Consider the following 7,500-nt stretch of genomic DNA (forward strand, 5'->3'; position numbering starts at 1 on the left):
GTGTGTGTGTGTGTGTGTGTGTGTGTGTGTGTGTGTGTGTGTGTGTGTGTGTGTGTGTGTGTGTGTGTGTGCATGCGCGAGCATGTGTATTTGTGAGACAGAGAGTGGAACGGTAGGTTGAGAGAAATAGAGGAACGTACACAGTATAAGAGAGTAAAACAAATAGGACAGTCAGAGGCAGAAATAAATGGAGGAAAAGAGAAAGAGAGACAAAAACCTATCCAGCCCAGCCTATAGAAATGAGTTATTGAGTTGGTCAGACCATTGTAACTCTCTCTGTGTGTGTGTGTGTGTGTGTGTGTGTGTGTGTGTGTGTGTGTGTGTGTGTGTGTGTGTGTGTGTGTGTGTGTGTGTGTGTGTGTGTGTGTGTGTGTGTGTGTGTGTGTGTGTGTGTGTGTGTGTGTGTGTGTGTGTGTGTGTGTGCGTGCGTGCATGTGCATGTATTGTGTGTGTACATCTATAAGTCAGGGAGGAGGTTCTCTCATCAGTATGCAGATGATGCCGGCTCATTACTGAGACCATTAATAAACATCACATGCACACCAAATACAAAGCTGGAGGAGAGGAGAGGGGAGGGGCCAGGAGAGGAGAGGAGGAGACAGGAGGGGTAGAGGAAGGATGGTGCTGAGAACAGAAGGAGAGGGCAGTGGAGAGGTTGAGGAAAAGATGAGGAGTTAGAGATGAGGATGAAAGAAAAGCAGAGATGACGAAAGGCTGGAGAGGAGAGGAGAGGAGACAGCTGAGGGAAACCAGTAGAACAACCCATTGCAACATCCAGCTCCCACTGGTGTAAAGATGGATCCCTCTGTTCTGCGTCTCCTCTGACCTAACAGTTGCATCACATCCTATTGAAAACCCATAGCACAGCTCCCATATTTGTCTTTGTTTTCAAAGCTGGTCCATGATACTTAACAATTAGATGTCGCAAGCAAGTGGATAGCAAACTCTGGTAGGTGTGGGTAACGTCTGAGTCGACCCAGCGGTCTTCCAAAGGTCTATGTTTGATTCCTCTGTACTCACTGAATGACTGCATCTCGGTACAATCACACGTCTACTTCAACACTCCTGTGTGTTGGAAAATACTTCAGATGGTCTGGTCTAACGCAGTGGTTCTCAAAGTGGGGTCCGTAGACCCCCAGGGGTCCAGGGGGTCCCCAGCTAAATAAGTTAATGTAGCAAAATCACTTTAACCACTTTTCAAAAAATCTTGAAACGCTTATGGGAGTCCCTGGCACAAAGTTATTTTCAAATACATATTTATTTGGTGGTCCTTGACATGAAAATGCCACTGGTCTATCATGGATTCCTCTCCTTCCTCCCCAGTCTTTTTCCTCCCACTCAACAAAGAGATGTAGGCTAACCAGCTATTACAGTCTTCAGATTAAATGATAATTGAAAATGAGCTAATGTGGGCGACGGGAGGAGAGTGTAATTGAAAAAGAATTAAGAGGAGATTAAAGCAAGGTCTCATTAGATCATTGGCTCTGGGTTGATTTGTGTGCCTGGTTCTGGTAAATTAACTATCCTTTCTTCTATCTGCTTGGACTTGATTAACACTCCTAGTTGTATTTTACCATACACATAAAGACTTTGGTACAGGGGCATCATTTGGGGTCCTTGGGGATGGCAATTGCCACCCCCTAGCATTTGCATTTAACCTAAATTTCAATTATTTTATGCATATTTTCACTCTGTGCTGAGTGCATCTCAATCCCCACCAATCGATGTACATGGTCATTATAGGCGAACATTTTCAAAACGTTTTGAGCTTGTAGATTGGCTATTTTTGCTAATTTCATTTCTGAAATTACGCTTTGATACCGTTAATGATGTGAAAATGTGTAGCCTGGAACCTTTTCACCCAACATTGGGTTGATTTTCTACTTTTGCGTTACAGGTATTTGTCTCTCTCTCTCTCTCTCTCTCTCTCCCTCACTCCCCATATCTTCCTCGCCTAGTCATACCATTGCCTTGAAGACAAAACTCTGTTCTATCGCTCTGCTTGGCTCTTATCTCTCCTCTTTCTTCTGTTGTTGATCAAAATCATTATACTTATTAGGCAGTTAATTGACTTTTGGGTTAGGTTGATGATTGCCTTTATCCAGCAACCCAGGTTTGGCTAGGCGATATCGCAAAAAAACATGATCACTATCATAGGCGATTTTTGCCATGAGAAAAAAAACAAAAAAAACGGGCAACCTGTTTATAATGGTATGGGTTGATACCATTTAGCTTATTGGTTGGTACACTATGGAAATGATCTACTGGTCAAATAATCCTTTTACCAGAGGGTTATTTAAAGGAACTGGGTTGAGCATATAGCTATTGCAGGGGTGAAAACATGCACAAGTTTGTGTGTGAAATAGCACAAAAACTAGAAAAAGTGCTCCTCGGAGCACAGGTCTCTGCCAGTTCAGGTAGGTGAGTGTGGACCAGCAATGTTCTGAATTCACCAATCAGGAAGGAATGTGAAAAATCGGACGGATCCGTCTTGATCACTTGACTATAGAGATAATTTGTACCGGTTTGCGTGATGAATTAAGTTTTGTAAAGGGTTAAGGGTAGTTAAGGGTAAAAACACGAATTGGCCTGTTATAGCGCCACCATGAGGCTGATTTAAATTGAAGTGGCATTTCTTCCTCTGCCTAGTGGGAATGTACGTGCAAAATTTCACGGAAATTGCATGCTGTGTTCATGATTTGAGGCATTTTGTTCAACACGGAGCACTTCTGCAAACTTTGGCAGCCATTTTGAGCCAATCAGGATGGAATATGAAAAATCTGAAAAACGTTTTGTTTAAGGACTAAAGATACTGTGTACCGATTTGTGTGACGTTTGGACAAAATCTGTAGGAGTACTGTCAAAAAATGTGTTTTGCAAAAAGCGGCCTCCTGGTGGCGCTATAACAGGCCCATGTGAAACATTTGGGGCAGAGTTTCTGAATTGGCATCCAGGGAGTCAGTGTGCACAGTTTCGCTGCGATCAAGCCAACGGTGCCGGAGATTAGCTGTTCACAGACGGACACACGGACACACGGACGGACGGACGGATGCCACTAATGCCACTTCTACACTTACAAATCTATATGACAATTAAATGTTTTCTATATTAATCTTACCACTGTTGAGATTGTTTTATCGACCAGTCCTAAACCTAGGCCTTACTTGTCTCTCTAGACATTAAAGTACAAAAATACCAGATGAATGCCATGCCACTGACTTCCTGGAGTAAGACCAACAGCACTAGGCCACACTGCCCTAAATGTGTGCTGGTTTCATGGGCGTGACAGTTTTCTTTAATGATGTATGGCTCGGGAAGGGGTCAAGTGACATCATGTCTGAATCTTGTCTATATCTTGTACATTCATGTACATTTCATGTACATATTCTGGAGATTGCATGTCGGGCCTTTTCCATGCTTTTACTATAGGACATTTCCTAGATGTAATTAAAAGTCTGAGTCTCCATGTGAAACATAAAAGCAAACGTTGTCACAGCTGATGTCCTCAGCCTGTTTGCAGTTCTGTCATTTCATGTCATGTGTTGGACAATTAATCATTCTGTCACAGACAGAGTGCAATAGTGATATGTTAATGATTTGACAGTTACTGTAGCATATTAAAATGCTACTCATCTGACATGATGTTAGTAAGATACAGCGACTCGCATGCCATGAATCTCCCTAGAACTGTGGTTCTCAAACATGTTCATGTCAAGGAAGGACCCCCAAATTGATATGCATTTGGCCACGGACCGCCATTTGAAAATATACGCCATAAGAAAAGATTTGTCAAGATTTGTGTATATTCTTCTATAACACATCTCTGCGTGTGTGAGTGTGCGTGGGTTCCTAGCCTTTGCGTATCTCATGGCTGGCTGGCTCGCTGACTAACTTTTTGTCTGGCTAGCCGTTTGGCTGATTTACAGGTTGGATTGATCACTGGCTAATCTGCCAGTTGACTGGCATGCCTGTCTGTCTGTTTGTCTGGTTTGCTGGCTGTTGTACTATGAAGGCTAATCTGCAGTGACCGAGGAAGGGAACCTCTTCCTCAGATGATCTTTCTTAATAGACAGATATGGGTCAGAGCTGCCACAGGGACCAGCCGCTGGAATCATAGAGAGCATGGACTTGACAACATTGACCGCCATTTGAAAATATACGCCATAAGAAAAGATTTGTCAAGATTTGTGTATATTCTTCTATAACACATCTCTGCGTGTGTGAGTGTGCGTGGGTTCCTAGCCTTTGCGTATCTCATGGCTGGCTGGCTCGCTGACTAACTTTTTGTCTGGCTAGCCGTTTGGCTGATTTACAGGTTGGATTGATCACTGGCTAATCTGCCAGTTGACTGGCATGCCTGTCTGTCTGTTTGTCTGGTTTGCTGGCTGTTGTACTATGAAGGCTAATCTGCAGTGACCGAGGAAGGGAACCTCTTCCTCAGATGATCTTTCTTAATAGACAGATATGGGTCAGAGCTGCCACAGGGACCAGCCGCTGGAATCATAGAGAGCATGGACTTGACAACATGGCTTATTGCTTTTATGAAGTGGTTACCAAATATGGCAACATGAAAATCCTAGACATATCCCAATTAAAACTGTTTTTAATTACAATTTGACTCCAAGAATAATTTCTACAAGATGGTAGTAGCCAACTGTGTGCACAAATAAGGAAGTTGCTTTGCAAATATGTGCCTAGTCCCGAACAGTGAATATTGTAAACCCGCCGTTGGGTTATTATATATTTTTTGTCGTTGAAAATATTAGTACTAATACTAGAAAAGGTAAAAACCTTTTTAGCAGCAATGGGAAGCGCAGAATATGATGGGGATTTATCAACGGTCGGTCGGTAGGTGTATAAATTACAGGTTTTCTTTTTTAATAATGGGATTTCTTCTTTTTTGTTTATGAAATTATTTTGGAAATTGTCTTTTATAATTAATTTCATAATTTTAGAATATCTTTTGAAATAATAATGAATAAATAAGTATATATATATAGGAAACGACCCCTTACTTGCGACCCATAAAAATGGGTCCACGACCCAGAAATGGGTCCCGACCCAGTGTTTGAGAACCCCTGGTCTAATGTACTTCTGTCTGTATAGCTGTTTCGTTTAGTCCTTTTAGCCTGTAATCTATCTGGTTTCAGAGCTCAGAGCTCTCATTAATGGCTAACTATCTGTTCACCGCAAACACACTGATGAATTATGCAGCACATGATGCAGCCCTTCTCGGCATTAACACTTGACATATGGTTATCAAATAAGAAGCAATGTCACCAGGAAAATCTCTGCTGTTTGTTGAGGTTCACCCCGTGTGATGTGCTGGTTATGCTGCTTTTCTGTCTGTTTCTCCGTGTCTTATCTTCTGTATTCTGCTTATCTGCACATCTAGCTCTATGTCTGTCTGTCCATTCCTCTGTCTGTCTGTCTGTCTATCTGTCTGTGAGTATGTCAGGGCAGTATCAATAATGAACAGGCCAATTTGCCATGGAGACAGACTAACCAATAGGACGACACGCCGGGCAGTCAGCATGGGGGCAGGCTGATTGACAGGGGCCTGCGTGTGTGTGTGCGTGTGTACGTGTGTTCGTGCGTGCGTACGTGTAATCAGCTCTTGTATGGTAGGCACTAGGCAGCTATAGAAAAGTGTACATCGTTGATACAGCAATAGGTGTATGAGAAGAAACAGGATAGGTGAATCAACCACCAGCTAAATGCTGTGGTTTCACTTCTCTATCAGCCAGTGTAGCAGGTAGAGCCCGACCCATACTGTATACAGTATATCTGTGTGGCTGATATATTGGCCATTATTAGACGTTTTTTGGAGACACTGGTATCGGCATTTGGCAATTATGCAGCTGATGTGTCCTGATTTTAAAACACTTACACCTGGTATCCCTATTTTGGGCATGACATTATCGATAGATGCAGATCTCACAATACATCACATTGCAACGTATTATGAGCCTGTACCTGTAGATCGGCTGTTTTTCACTTTAAAACTGGGGTTAATTTTCTTACATCTAGTCTGACTTGTGTGTACCCCAGACAGTTTTTAAGGTGCTTGATTCAATATTTAGATATTTTATATTCATTTTGATCCCTCTCTTAAGTAAGCCCATTCAACTTCAAACTCCACGTTAGACTCATTGAAAACACACGTCCCTGCTTCTGATGACTGATGACTGGGGGACGCTGTGGCCGTGTTGTTAAATAATGAATAATTACTTTACAGTGTAGCGTTCCTCAAGATTTCACTGCTTGCTGCCTCCAGCGGTGAAACTGAGTGATATTTGAGCTGCCATGTTCATGTGCATTTAACTGTAGTTTGTAATGTTTATAGTGTTTATAGTGATACTTTGACAGCTGAGCTTTTTTCATGACTTCTCACAGGGCTGCTAAACAAACACAAGCTGATGCTTTAGGGGATTCTCTCACACACACACACACACACACACACACACACACACACACACACACACACACACACACACACACACACACACACACACACACAAACACAATGTATTTTCTTTGTCTCTAGTTTCTCTATAGTTCTGAACCGGTTCTTGTGATTGTTGACGTGTGCTCTAAGTGGGTAAGAGCTCCTTCTGTTTTTTCCATGTCGTCATGCAGACGCACAGACAAATGGCAAAATCCTAACACTTAACCCATTAAGACCTGAGGCCGATTCTAAAAATCTTTTCCAAATCCTAACAGTTTTGTAAAAAAAATGATGTTCTATATCAGCTGTGCTCAAACTTTTTGACGTCAAAATTATATGTATTTGGTCGCGGACCCTCATCTCAAAACATTTTGTTCCAGGGACCCCCAGAAGCAAAGACTTGAGTTCAAAATGTTCACTTTAAAAATGTATTCAAAGATATGCAAACATGTTCACAATTTTTCAAAAATAGCATATCTACAAGCTCTATGAGCTTGTAGATATATCGCGGCATGAAGTGATGCGCTATGAGCTTGTATATCTGCTATATTTGAATAGCCAAAGTATAAAATTATGGTTAAAGTGGTTAAAATCTAAAATTATGCTTTCCCGGTTTTAATGGGTTAATCCTACCTTCTACTGAAATTCCACCAGCCTATGTCTCTGTCTCCCCTTCTTGCTCTCTGTGTATTTGAAGTAGTATTGGTTTGGGAAGCACTGTTTCCACAAATCAATTAATTTAAACTTAATTGTCCCCAAGAGTAACACTGTTGTGTGTTGTGCATCCGAGAGCAATCTGTGGCAATAAAAGTTGGCACCATTGTGCTTTTAGGAGGAAGTCGTGTTAAATGTTGTCTGGTATTGGTGTCTGTGTTTCAGTAGACTCTAAAAAGTTTGATATTCCAACTGGATAGTTGGTTGGTTTGCACAACGTTTATTGATATGGAATTTGTTTTGGTGTGCTCACTGCTCAGAGATAACAACAAGAACAAGAAGAATTGTGGAAGTAACGCCTGCCATCGGGAATCATTAGTTCCAAACACTACTGAATA

The 7,500-nt window shown here is 41.8% G+C and overlaps 1 protein-coding gene across 2 annotated transcripts in view; it reads left to right on the forward strand.

The window, feature by feature from the left end:
* Window positions 1-7,500, forward strand: part of LOC311053686 (nucleolar protein 4-like) — a gene marked incomplete at its 3' end in the record, with an annotated part of 162,713 nt that overhangs the window by 91,155 nt on the left and 64,058 nt on the right. The gene's annotated exons all lie outside the window — the stretch shown is intronic.

Source organism: Gymnoscopelus microlampas, assembly GCF_963454915.1.
Source record: "Gymnoscopelus microlampas genome assembly, chromosome: 10".
NCBI classification, from domain to species: domain Eukaryota; kingdom Metazoa; phylum Chordata; class Actinopteri; order Myctophiformes; family Myctophidae; genus Gymnoscopelus; species Gymnoscopelus microlampas.